At 37.0% G+C, this 14,618-nt stretch overlaps 2 long non-coding RNA genes across 3 annotated transcripts; both read right to left on the minus strand.

Moving 5' to 3' along the window:
• Positions 1-1,159: 1,159 nt before the first annotated feature.
• Positions 1,160-2,150, minus strand: LOC131690509 (uncharacterized). Its single transcript, XR_009305588.1, has 2 exons — positions 1,662-2,150; positions 1,160-1,603 (listed from the first exon to the last, which is right to left on the minus strand). It is a non-coding gene; the product is annotated as an uncharacterized LOC131690509 (long non-coding RNA).
• Positions 2,151-4,769: 2,619 nt separating this feature from the next.
• On the minus strand, positions 4,770-11,323 carry LOC131691751 (uncharacterized). Of its 2 annotated transcripts, XR_009305847.1 has the most exons (5): positions 11,046-11,323; positions 10,938-10,987; positions 5,736-5,818; positions 5,288-5,468; positions 4,770-5,229 (listed from the first exon to the last, which is right to left on the minus strand). It is a non-coding gene; the product is annotated as an uncharacterized LOC131691751 (long non-coding RNA). The 2 variants fall into 2 exon arrangements; XR_009305846.1 differs by having other exon boundaries at positions 10,938-11,323.
• Between the last annotated feature and the right edge of the window lie 3,295 nt (positions 11,324-14,618).

Raw genomic sequence — 14,618 nt, forward strand, 5'->3', positions numbered from 1 at the left:
GATATTAGAGATAGTGCAACCGTTTTCATGTTCGCAATAACCAAAAATTAAATCCTTTTCTTATGTATTATTTGTAGTGGGTACTGGTCAATATTTTCATCTCCTTTGAAATAAGATGTATTTTATGTTTCCTACTTGCTTTCTGCAAACTGAGATAACAAACGATAAATTCTAAATTTTGACGAACGAGTGTTATAAACGTGTGAATGCGACTTTTAGTACATTCCGGCGTTACGAAAATTTTCTTAATTTTTTTCACAAAATGTGGAGGAAATGCGTTCCGGAACGTTCCGGAAGGTTTCTGTTTTCATGATCCTGTATTGCCTATTAGGACGTAGAAGTCCTATATGGATTTTTGTCGAAGGTGAGTTGTCTGTTGGTTGTCTTTTTATGCGTTTTTTGTTTATATTACTACTAATTAACCAGATTCGCCAATTTTCTCTAATGTTTCAGAGAGCGAGTAAGGGCGCTATAACCCTGGCTCATTAGCCAGGGCAGGGCTAAATACTTCTGTCCCATCCCAGGAGCCTAGGACCAAAGGAGTGACATTAACCCTCTTAGCAAAGTCACTCCCAACGATTTATCAAACCCCCATCAAATTGAAACGGTTGTGTACGGTTGTCCACGTTTCTTCCTTATTCAAGGTTCAAAATAATACGTTGATTAAATTATTCATTGAACGAATAATTTGATTGCCGTATAATTTTGAATCATCTTTATTTTGTACGCTGCACAGTTGGCCTGGCCGCTTTAATGCTTGTGTCATATTCAATATGTGCCACAAACATTAATAATGACAAGAAAAATTGTGGACATACGTCCGCAATTTTCCAGGATCCCTACATGTATTGGCTGTGTATGTGTAGACTAGACTAGACTAGACTAGAAAGCTAGCAGCGGTTTCGCGTATCCTGCGCTAAGTAGAGAGCGTTAAGACAGATCTCCGAAGCATGTCAAGTGCTATCAGATGAGAAAAAACGGCGCATCTATGACCAGTACGACAAGGACGGTCTGCTGACCAACGGTTTCGTCCGGTACCACCATAACACACGGCACCGGCGACACATATATTCACAACATACCAATTACTTATCCTTCAGAAAAAGTAAATAAATTGACTATGAAATCTATCATTCGCTGCCTAGTTATTTCGTGCCAATTTGAACAAGACAGCAGTTGCAGATAGCTTTATTGCGGTGCCAAAATTAATGCAACTCGGGATATAATATAAATTTACATATAATTTCTCCTCCCTGATATTCTACCAGAATATATAATGCTCTGCATTATTATCACTCCAATCAAATCCTTCTTACTTCTTGTCGTCAGTGTCGAGCGCTATTTTGCATTTTCCGGCTAAATCAACGACAATGCGATAATCGACGAAACTTTTACTATAATGGAACTTGAAACCGAATAATAAATGATTGTTCCATTCGAAAGCGATAACCTTGTTGTCCTCATGTTTGCAGCTATCATACGCTGGTAGGCATTCTGACCAATGGAAACGTTCTTCGATATGGGCATTGAACGATGAAAATCATTTCAACAACTTATCATCGACCGAATTCGTTACCTATAAAGTTCAGGTAAACTTCACCACCTAAAATGAATAATCAATCGGATCATCTTGTTAGGAATTAACCCACGAGCAAACAAACAAATGTGTACAAATCCTTATCCATCATCCAGAAAGCAATCGTTTTATAGCCCAATGCTTGATCTTTCGATTCAGCATATGCCACCGGGTTTTACATCCAGCGCCGATTGGTCAATGTATGAACCAGGTTACCATTGTTCCAATCCTCATCCCTCTTGAGTTGATATTCTTTCAAAAAGCATCGAAAGTATTCAAGTAATGTAAATTTTAAAAGTCCGTGTAAACAAATCTTAGGTAAACAAGCACACCGAACTGTCAGAAAAGTGAGGTTATACATTTTCACACGATGCTCTATATTTTTGACAGATATATGAATGAATCATTTCAGCATCAGTGATGCCAGGTCTATTTAAACAATAGCCTGCAGTAAAAATATAAAAGTCTGCAGATTGCTACAAAAATCTTCAATAAATGCGACGTAGAAATGTAGTATGTATATAATTTAAATGATCAAAAATGTTGAAGGCTGGTGTATAAATTGGCTGGCATAGGCTTTGTTCTGCTATTTGTAATCTGCAAAAGATCTGCAGTGAAAACGCAAAATCTACAGATTTACTAATATATATATATATATATATATATATATATATATATATATATATATATATATATATATATATATATATATATATATATATATATATATATATATATATATATATATATATATATATATATATATATATATATATATATATATATATATATATATATATATATATATATATATATATATATATATATATATATATATATATATATATATATATATATATATATATATATATATATATATATATATATATATATATATATATATATATATATATATATATATATATATATATATATATATATATATATATATATATATATATATATATATATATATATATATATATATATATATATATATATATATATATATATATATATATATATATATATATATATATACACGCTTACCGGCCGTTACCTAATTTTGGGTAGAATCCTACCCAAAATGGACTAAAGTGCATCTCCTCACTTTTGGGTAACAAGCTTTGAACTTAAATTTTGGGTAGTGTGAGGACTACCCAAAGTTTGGGTTACAGATAACCCAAGCGTTGGGTACAGAGCGGGTAACCCAAAGTTTAAGTAACGATGAAATAATCCAAAATTTGAGTAACGAGCGGATAACCAAACATTTGAGTAACGCGCGGATAACCCAACATTTGAGTACTGAGCGGATAACCCAAAATTTGAGTACTGAGCGGATAACCGAAAATTTGAGTACTGAGCGGATAACCCAAAATTTGAGTAAAGAGCGGATAACCCAAAGTTTGAGTACTGAGCGCATAACCCAAAATTTATAACGAGCGGATAACCCAAAATTTCTGTAACGTTCGGATAACCCAAAATATAGGCTTCCAATATATATTATATGGATGCTTGGCATTCGCACTAAGAACAACCATCAATATGGGTATCATTTGAAAAGTAGCCATTCGTAGAAGCTGTAAATTGATGATTGGCGCCATTTTGAAATTCAAGATGGCGGCTTTCGGTTACCACAAAACACTTGAAACTACCATAAATATGGGTGTCATTTGAAAGGTATTGATTAGTTGAAGGCGAAAATTGATGATTGGTGCCATTTTGAAATCCAAAATGGCGGCTTCCGGTTATCACAAAACACTTGAAACTACCATAAATATTGGTGTCATTTGAAAGGTATTGATTAGTTGAAGGCAAACATTGATGATTGGTGCCATTATGAAATCCAAAATGGCGGCTTCCGGTTACCACAAAACACTGAAAACCACCATCAATATGGGGGTCATTTGAAAGGTAGTAATTGTTAGAAGACGAAAATTGATGATGGCTTCCGGTTACCATAAAACACTGAAAATCACCATCAATATGGGTGTCGTTTGAAAGGTAGTAATTAGTAGAAGGCGAAAATTGATGATTGGCGCCATTTTGAAATCCAAGATGGCGGCTTCCCGTTACCACAAAACACTTAAAACCACCATAAATATGGGTGTCATTTGAAAGTTAGTAATTAGTAGAAGGCAAAAATTGATGATTGGTGCCATTTTGAAATCCAACATGGCGGTTTCCGGTTACCACAAAACACTAAAAATCACCGTCAATATGGGTGTCATTTGAAAGGTAGTAATTAGTAGAAGATGAAAATCGATGATTGGTGCCATTTTGAAATCCAAGATGGCGCCTTCCGGTTACCACAACACTGAAAACCACCATCAATATGAGGGTCATTTGAAAAGTAGTAATTAGTAGAAGATAAAAATCGATGATTGGTGCCATTTTGAAATCCAAGATGGCGGCTTCCAGTTACCACAAAATACTGAAAACCACCATCAATATGAGGGTCATTTGAAAGGTAGTAATTGTTAGAAGGCGAAAATTGATGATTGCCACCATTTTGAAATACAAGATGGCGGCTTCCTGTTACCATAAAACTCTGAAAACCGTCATCAATATGGGTGTCGTTTGAAAGTTAGTAATTAGTAGGAGGCAAAGATTGATGATTGGTGCCATTTTGAAATCCAAGATGGCGCCTTCCGGTTACCACAACACTGAAAACCACCATCAATATGAGGGTCATTTGAAAAGTAGTAATTAGTAGAAGATAAAAATCGATGATTGGTGCCATTTTGAAATCCAAGATGGCGGCTTCCAGTTACCACAAAATACTGAAAACCACCATCAATATGAGGGTCATTTGAAAGGTAGTAATTGTTAGAAGGCGAAAATTGATGATTGCCACCATTTTGAAATACAAGATGGCGGCTTCCTGTTACCATAAAACTCTGAAAACCGTCATCAATATGGGTGTCGTTTGAAAGTTAGTAATTAGTAGGAGGCAAAGATTGATGATTGGTGCCATTTTGAAATCCAAGATGGCGGTTTCCGGTTACCACAAAACACTAAAAATCACCATCAATATGGGTGTCATTTGAAAGGTAGTAATTAGTAGAAGATAAAAATCGATGATTGGTGCCATTTTGAAATCCAAGATGGCGCCTTCCGGTTACCACAAAACACTGAAAACCACCATCAATATGAGGGTCATTTGAAAGGTAGTAATTAGTAGAAAGTGAAAATTGATGATTGGCGCCATTTTGAAATCCAAGATGGTGGCTGGTAACAAAACACTTAAAACCACCATCAATATGGGTGGTTACCCCTCAGGTTTAAGAACAATTATTCACTAGTGGTCTATCCCCCATACGCTTGCTCATATGTCAGTGGCACCATAATTGCAAATGTGGCCACAGTTCCAACTACAAATATATTTGAAATGAATTAATCATCAACAAAAAACAAATAAAAATGAATGCACAATTAAAATACTTGTCTCTTAGACAGCCAGAATTCTATATTATATTCCAGCCGGTATGACTGAAGTCAAATGGAATTGTAGTGGCTCGGAGCTCGGGTAAGCTACAGTCTTGTTCAAATGTTCCGTATTGCTCGATGTATCTGAAGTCAATAACCGAGATGACGTTGTTTCACCGGTGTTGACTATTGGAAGCCTCAGTTTGACATGACTGAATAGTTTCCTGAAAAAAAAATGTTATTATATATACGTTATACCACAACCGATCATCTTAACCATACCTGAAGTCACCACGCAGATGCGAGGTCATCTAGAGGCAACCAAGGCCCATAGCAACAGGTGGAATATCGAAACAAGCCACGCGGCTCGCTACCAACGAGTTGCCGATCCTCGAGGCAGCACGTCGAAGCCACGTGAACGGAATCGAACGACAGCAAGGAGTGCAGAGGCAGCAGAAATAATCTATAAAGGTGGTAGAAATTAAATTAGTCTTATGGCGCTTTCGTTTGTTCTTGGTGCTACACAGGTGTAGTGCAAAAAAAGAGATAGACTGATTACACTCAGGTTTGAATGAGTGTAGCACCGACTACACTGGTGTAGTGCAGAGTCAAAAACGAAAACGCCATTAGTTTATCTTCCAGTATATCCACAAGTAATAGTGAATAAATGTCGTTTCCACGCCCTTGATAACAACTTATATTACATGCAAAACTGTTCTTATTTACTTACCAAATATTTTGAGGAGAAAAATTTCTTCAATTATTTATTTGTTTTCCGTTCGTTGGCAACAAAAAGTGCAACTCGATCATCATCTGCAAAACGAAACGCGTCAATTTTTAATTTTTAGTTTGTGTAATTTTGCAACATTTTGTGTTTGAAACAAGACGACCTAAAATGCACGGAATAAATTCTTCGATGTCGCACGCCATATTCTTTAGATTCGGAGTCACAGAACCGAATCAATTTTGCAACCCTGGGGGTATTGATGACAATGCTTTAAATATACGATTCGATTAATAGAATTAAATTACAGGACTAGATTTAAAATAATAAATATCCTTACATATCCAACTGCTCCGGAAAACGATGCGAGGCTACCAAAATTTGTTTATATTTCTTTAACCGTATCCAGGCCTGCGTTGACGATTTTCGTTTTCTCAGTTTTCTCAAACCACTCAAAAGAAATATCAAACTGGGACGTCATCAAGCGGTAAGTGCGGTCAAATCTGAAGGGACATGAGCCACTCATTATAAAAGTGTTAAATGTATCACTATTTGCTATAACTTGTTCGTACGATTTACGTTTTGCCTTTCTCAATAGAAAAACTGCTCTGAAAACCGTCTTTTCAACGGAGACCCGGAGGCTCGAGTGACATATACCATTCGATTCAGTCCGTCAATTCTCTGTGTGTATGTGACCACAATCTCACTCACTTTTCTCAGAGATGGCTGAACCGATTTTCATAAACTTAGTCTCAAATGAAACGTGTATCCTGTAGGCTGCTATTGAATTTATAATGGATCTGACTTCCGGTTCCGGAGTTACAGAGTGAAGAGTACGATCACGCAGAAAATGTTGATTTTAAAAAATTCTGTAATGAATGTATAAAGGTGAAAACTTTTTCAAACTGGTGCCACATCTACTTAGATTTGTAGTACTAGGTCACTAACAGCCATTCAAAGTCTCTTTGGTCACATTGGCCACCATCGTCGGTTCCGGAAGCCCCGGCGGAAGTATCCAAATTAAGAGTTACAGTCTCATTGGTTTTTCGGAGATTCGACCAAACTTGGTCTCAAATGAAAGGTGTTTTATCCCCTTAAATGGCTATTAAATTTCATCTCGATCCGATTTCCGATTCCAGAGTTATGGGTTGTGGGGTGCGGTCACTAAGCAAAATCTGTTTCAAATCGAATATTCTAGGGGAATTGTATTGACCATTAGAAGGTAGAAATTGAGCAGCTTCTAGTGCTGCGAGGGAAGCTCCTATCTTTATGAAAAAAGAATTCGTGTTTCTTAACATCACTGTTTTCAAGAAAAAATAGTTTTGAAACCCTACATGCACAAGAAAAACTTTGGGAATGAAAGGGTTAAAAGCAATAGATAGATGATTTGAAAAAAGGAAGAGCGTCAGTACGATGATTTCCATTTCACCGAATGCTAGTTTACGAAATGGATGATTCTAGAAACATAGTTATTTTAATGGTACTATCGAAGTACTTAGAAATATAGGGAAGATCCGATATTATCAGCCACCGATATTGTCTGTGCCTGATTCAGTCTACCCCCGATTTTTTAAGTGCATTGACCCCATTCTGTCACCTCTTGCATGAAAATTTGTTTGATGGGCTCTATCAAACAAACCAAGTCAATCGTCTTAGATTTCAAAATGGCGCCAATTGTCGATTTTTGGCTTCTACTAATCAATACCTTTCAAATCACAACCATATTGATAATGGTTTTTGATGTTTTGTGGTAACCGAACGCCGCCATCTTGGATTTCAAATGGCTCCAATCGTCAATTTTCGCCTTCTACTAATTACTACCTTTCCAATGACACCCATATTGATGGTGGTTTACGGTGTTTTGTGATAACCGAAAGCGGCCATCTTGGTTTTCTAAATGGAACCAATCATCAATTTTCGCCTTCTTCTAATAACTACCTACCATTTTGGGTGTGATTTTCAGTGTTTTGTGGCAACCGGAAGCCGCCATCTTGGATTTCGGAATGGCACCAATCATTAATTTTTGCCTTCTGCTAAACACTACATTTTAATTGACACCCATATTGATGATGGTTTTCAATATTTTGTAGTAACCGGAAGTCGCCATCATGGAACTCAAAATGGCGCCAATCGGGATCTTTAATTTGGAAAAATTATGTCAGTGTTTCATATGTACTGATGGCGGGTGTCCTCACGAGTACACTCATATCATTCTTAAACCTTAATTATTCTTTTCTGATTTTTAAATTTAAAAAAACCAAATTAAATTCAACCAACAAACTGACAGTTGTTCTACTAAATGACGTATCTGCAAATATTTCGTTCGCCTCATTGTCAACCGGGTCAGCACCCCACACGACATGATCTGGTACTTTTGCAATCCGCTAGCAGCCTGCCATCCCAAGTTTCATCTGCAAACTATGGTAGATCTGATAAGGCAACCTATAGAGCTGTGCAAGTCGCATGGGTTTGGATGTGTTATTGTCGTAAAAGGAAACAAACTAAAACATGTTTTTTCAATAGTTTTGGGCCTAAATTGAAAAAGGACTGAGATATTAACTCACGGTACTAATATGCATCAGAAAATGCCTTAACCCGCACACCCCTAAAGATCCCTATTATCAATTTTTGCCATCTACTAATTACTACCTTGCAAATGACACCCATGCTGATGGTGGTTTTCAGTGTTTTGTGATAATCGGAATCCACCATCTTGGATTTTTAAATGGCTCCAATCATCATTTTTTGCCTTCTAATAAACACTACCTTTCAAATGGCACCTATATTAGCGGTGGTTTTAAGTGTTTGGTTGTAACCATAAGCCGCCTTCTTGAATTTCAAAAAACGCCTATCTTCAATTTACGTCATTCAGAAACTTCCCAACTGCCATTATCCAAAAGGAAATGTTACCCGAAAATTAAAAAAAAAATCTGAAAGTAAACGCAACACTTTTTGGTTCTAATCACCTACATTTTTTAGGTGAGCACACGCAGAAAAATAATTATTAAAGTCGAATAAAATGAGGGTTAAAGCAACAAATTAATCAAATTGTTCAGTGTTCAATAAAAAATGGTTGTTAATTTAAATAAAACAATTGTTGAAATAACTCTGAATAATTTATTGGGTCAAACATGAAAAAAAGTTGAATCAAAAAAATGTTTTATTGATCTCATCATAACAACAATCGAAACAAAAATACAAATTTGTTGTTTCAATAAGTCCGTTTGGTTGCTTTAAACAATACAAATATTTGTATCAATACATATCAAACATTGAAATGAAAAAAAAACTATTTTATCAATTCAAATTGTACATTTCGTTGTTTTAAATATAAGAAACGTTCAAAATAATGGTTTTGAAATGTTGAGTCAACACCAATTTTGTTGCAAAATGTAATTATATTTGTTGCAGGGTATATAATTTCAACCATCGCTCCTTCACCTGGTACATTCGCATCAACTTCAGTAGTAACAATCGGTATATTTTCCGTGACACTATCGAGTGTCTCCTGTTCATCTGCAGAATTCACTTATTCTGGGCCAATTTCAGTAGCATCTATAAGGACTATTTAAGCGTGAAAAAACATCGCCACTGTCGCTGTAGCCTGACGAATATCTCGTACTACTAGAACTGTGTCTTCTGCAGAGTTATTCTATAAAATGAAGTTGAAAGCAAGCAAGACTCTATGGATGCGATCGTCTCTGTTCTATTCTTTGACGCGTCGAAAAATCCAACAGCAGATTTTTCGTAGCATTCGTTGTACCTTCAAATGAATAAATTGTTCTCAACTCATTGCGCAAGACTAAATGATAAGTAACTTACCACTGAAGAATTTTGTTATGTTTAGAACCTTCGGCATAGCGACGGCCTACTCGCGTAAGACCATTACTTCCGCGGGATGCTTTTGCTCAGTTAGTTCCTCGGTCAAATGCTCGCTTGATATCGACTTCGAACGACTCAACGAATCCGGCAGTAATGCCAACTTGACCTTTGTTGCTATTGAATCCAACAAATCGCTGGAGAGTATATTTTCTTTGGGATTTTGTTTTCGATGTAACGCATCAAAAACAAATTACTTTCGATCGCTTCAGAATTCGATTGTTTGTCGCACGTGTAAACAATGTTCTTATTAGTTAGAACAAACTTTTATCTCTTTGTTTCAATCCAGCAAGGATTGTCGAACTAATACAGGAAGACTTTTGGAATCAATCAGACGCATGTTTATGCTTCAATCACTGATTTATTTGAAATAAACAATAATTTGGTTGATCTTCGAAAAACACAGATAACAAAACCTGTAAGATTAATGTAATAGATATTTTGGTTGATCCAACCCAAAAATCCATTTTAGTTTAATAAATTCCTTGATTTAAAATGAAAATTTTATCTTGATTAAAAGTGAAGAAATAATTTGTGGAATTAAACATAGATAATTCTTTTTCGTGCATTTAGTCACTTTTTCCCATCTTACGGTGACCGTCGTCACTCAAAATGATTATTGGAATCGCTCTGCCAGGTGACTTCTGTCACCTTGGGTGACTATAGTCACCTAAGTGACTGCGGTGATCGCTTTTTCGCTCTCACCTCACCAAACTAGGCGAGGTGACGCATCATAACGGTGAGAATACATTATTCTGTTTTTTAAATTTTAAACTTTTGTTTCATTAAACCTTTAGTAACATTGGAACCTTTGTTATTTTCAATCATTTGCTATATTCGACCTTTTATCATTCAACATTTCGTCGCATCTTTTAGAATTACCCCGTTTACTAAATTCACACCGCTTGAGGTTTTTGCCTGCTTTTGATCAATAGACTCGAATTAGAATTGTTGCAGCCTGGAACATTTGGCATATAATTGCCAAACTGTATCGCTTTGTAGCTGCTATTGTTACTCATTACTTTAACCTGCGTGTGTCAAGGGCAACAAATGTCAATCTAATGGGCCCATCATATGTAAGAACGAGAAAATATTTAATCACCGCTAGCCGCTGCCATTACCCTCTAGTAGTTATATTCTATTTTAACTCTAGCGATATGCATTTCAGACATTTCCAAAAAATATGAATCATCAACGTCCCATCATGAGTTCAATGTGTCTTTCGAGGTCCGATCGGGTTTCGGAATGATGCGGTGGCCGCTATTTAAGTACTATGAGCAACTCAACATGAACCCACAAGCAAAAAATAAACAACGTTTCAGTACTCACCGACTCATGTTTTAGATCCAGCGCTAATTGCTTTATCCTAAGTTTCTAGGCTGAAATAAATTAATCATTAATTTTAATTGAAATTATTGCATTATGCATTATAATTACCATTCTTTTCCAGAGCCACTTCATGCAATTTGATTCACAACAATAACAATGGCTGTCAAAAACATTACCTACTACTTTGTTTGAAATGGACTACCCAAAATATAAGTACAAAGCGATGAACTTGAATTTGAGTAGACGTCATTATTCAATTCCTACCCAACACGAAGTTCACAGCGAGCAACTCAAATTATGGGTAATCGCCATGTTCAAATTTCTACCTAATTTTGGGTTGCCCATGTATAAACTTTCCAGTGAGCAAATTTAACCCAAAAAATAGGTAACTTTGATTTTCAGTGTATATATATATATATATATATATATATATATATATATATATATATATATATATATATATATATATATATATATATATATATATATATATATGTATATATATATATATATATATATATATATATATATATATATATATATATATATATATATATATATATATATATATATATATATATATATATATATATATATATATATATATATATATATATATATATATATATATATATATATATATATATATATATATATATATATATATATATATATATATATATATATATATATGCAGATCTGGCATCCTTTTAGTATTCCCCACAGGAAATTCATCCAAATGGTGTAAAAATACGGGGAAACAAGGCAAGATAGGTATTCAGAATATGGGGTTAAATGAGCAGCTTGCACTATTTTTGATTTTTTCAATAGTTAGAGGTACCAAATCATCGCGGCAATAGGAAGTAACGAATTGGGGATAAAAAAGGAAGCATCCTATCATATAAAATTTTTTGACGAGAAAGGTCTATTCCTTGAACAGTTTACTCCGGTTTTCAGGTTCTTTTCCATCCGTCGCACATTGATTGTCCCGGATCACAGCGTACTCCCTGCCGTCTGAGACCTGATTCCGCCCAAATACAACGAAATAGGGGCTATATTTTGTCGAGTTGTGCACAGCGTTACGGATTGCATTAGCTATTTCCTGAATGTCATTCGTCCAGTGCTTGTGGTCTTTTTTAATGTCGCGCGAATAGCAGTAGTGATGACACGATTAACCCTCTCCGTATTATTTACCTGGGGATGGTAAGCAGGAGTGAGCCATTGATTCACGTGGTATGTTGCCAGAAGTTCTTTAAAGGATTTTGACAAAAACTGCGTTCCGTTGTCGGTCAGAATAATCTCCGGTACTCCAAACAATCGGAAAATCATGTTTTCAACAAACTTGACTAACGGCTCAGCTTTTGCTTCACTAAACGGCTGTACCAGCACAAATTTGCTGAAAACATCTGTCGCTACCAACAGGCATGTACGGCGACTTTTCCCAGAGACTGGTAATGGCCCTACAAAGTCAAGGGTGACAAATTGCCATGGATATTCAACCAGCTTCTGCGCACCAATTGGAGGTGTGACATTGATATTTCCTGCCTTGCTAGTTTGGCATATCACAAATTCTCTGCAAAACTTCCTGATCTCCTCGTTCATTCTTGGCCAAACATATAGCTCTTTGATGGCAGACAGTGTTTTCTCAACTCCGAAGTGCGCTTTTTCGTGCTCCTTTTGTATGATGCTGACTCGTTCCCCATCTGGTGGTAACTGCTTCCAGACAAACCGCGGATCTGTTTGCCGGCTGGGATGCTTGCAATATTTAAAAATGTTCCCATCGATCACGCGATATTCGCTGAACTGTACTGGGTCGGTCTGAATTTTAACCATCAAGTCGTCGTAATCAGGATCTGGTAGTGTTACCGAAATTTGGTCTATCGATCGCGATAAACAGTCGGCGGTCACATTCTGTTTCCCGGTACTCCAGTTCAATATCGTAGGACTGAATACGAAGTGCCCATCTTATCAGCTTCGCATTACCTGAGTCCGCACTGATCTTGAACAGCCAAAGTAAACTTCTAGCATCTGTCACGATTTTAACGTGTGTTCCCTCCAGATAATGGCGGAAGTGGTCTAGCGCTAACAGTACCCCCAAGCACTCCTTTTCTACTGCGGCGTATTTTCGCTGTGTGGAGCTAAGCTTTTTACTAAAATAGCTAATAATTCGAGACTCCCCGTCTTGGATCTGTACCAAAGCGGCTCCCACCGCGTTATCGGAAGCGTCTGACTCAATAACGAATGGTTTGGAGAAATCGGGGTTAGCTAAAATGGGCGATGACGTCAGAACTGCTTTCAACTCATTGGACGCTGTCTCCGCGTCTTCCGACCAAGAGAATTTTTTCTTGTTCTTTTTTAAGAGGTCCGTTATCGGTGCTGTGATTTTGCTGTACGCTGGAATAAATCTCTGGTAAAATCCAGCAAGACCCATTAGGCGTCTTATGTCTTTCACCGATTTTGGCCGAGCGTAATCAAGAATCGGTTGTATTCGCGACGAATCTACGGCTACTCCATGCTCTGGTAACAGGTACCCCAAGTACCGCACCTGCTTCCTACAAAATCTGGATTTTTCTAAGGATATTGTGAGGTTCGCCATCTTCAATCGCTCGGCGACCAAACGCAACAGGCGAAAATGTTCGCTGAGGGTACGTGTGGCTATCACAATGTCGTCCAAGTATAGAAAGACATTGGGCTGAAGATCAAACCCAATGACCTTGTCTATAAGACGACACATTGTGAAGGGCGCGTTTGTAAGTCCGAAGGGACAGACTTTGAATCGGTACAGCCCCTTGGAAGTTCGAAATGCGGTTAGGTTTCGGCTCTCGTCTTCTAAAGGAATTTGAAAATATGCGTCTTTGAGATCAATTATTGAAAAATATTTGGCCTGCTCTAGACGGTGAAAGATATCCTGCATGTTCTGCATAGGATATGAGTCTTTAACCGTCATTGCATTTATTCGTCTCGAATCAAGGCTTACACGGATCTTGCCGTTCGCCTTCCTGACCGGCACTATAGGGTTTGTCCACTCGCTGTAGCACTCTTCAATCGCATCGAGTTCTTTGGACCTTTCGATCTCCGCATCGATCTCTTGTTGAATGTACGGAGAACATTTGTAGATGGGTTGTTATCGTGGTTTGGCTTCTGGTTTTAGAACAATTTCATGTTTAATGAGGTTCGTTCGACCAAGTTTGCCAGGTGATGTAAACGCGAACTATTTGACCGTATCTATCAACTCCTGTCGCTCAACGGTCGTTAACTCAATTAACTCCGTCTCTATGTCTTCCGGTACTGGTTCTTTGGGGATATCAAAAGCTGGACAATCTAGGGTTTCATCTTCTTCATTCTTTAGTTTGGGTAGTTCTAGGGCTGTTGGTTCGATGCAGAAACAAATCGGTGCATTTCCAGATACCTGTAGTGCGTCAATCCTTTCTGGACCATTGTCGGTGTCGATCATTGGTTGTATTCCGAAGTCTGCCCAGAAATCTGCACTAAGAATAATTTTCCGTGTCATTTGAGGGACAATTATCGTTGGTATTACCCTCGTGATGTTTTTGTACGTATATGGTACGTTAAGGCTTCCTAAGCATTTGTATTCTGTTCCGTCTGCCGTGCTAACTCTGATAGCAGCTGGGTGCACTTTCAAACCATACTTCTCTGCTAGGTCTAAAGAGTTAATGACAC

Source organism: Topomyia yanbarensis, chromosome 3 (assembly GCF_030247195.1).
Source record: "Topomyia yanbarensis strain Yona2022 chromosome 3, ASM3024719v1, whole genome shotgun sequence".
Taxonomy (NCBI): domain Eukaryota; kingdom Metazoa; phylum Arthropoda; class Insecta; order Diptera; family Culicidae; genus Topomyia; species Topomyia yanbarensis.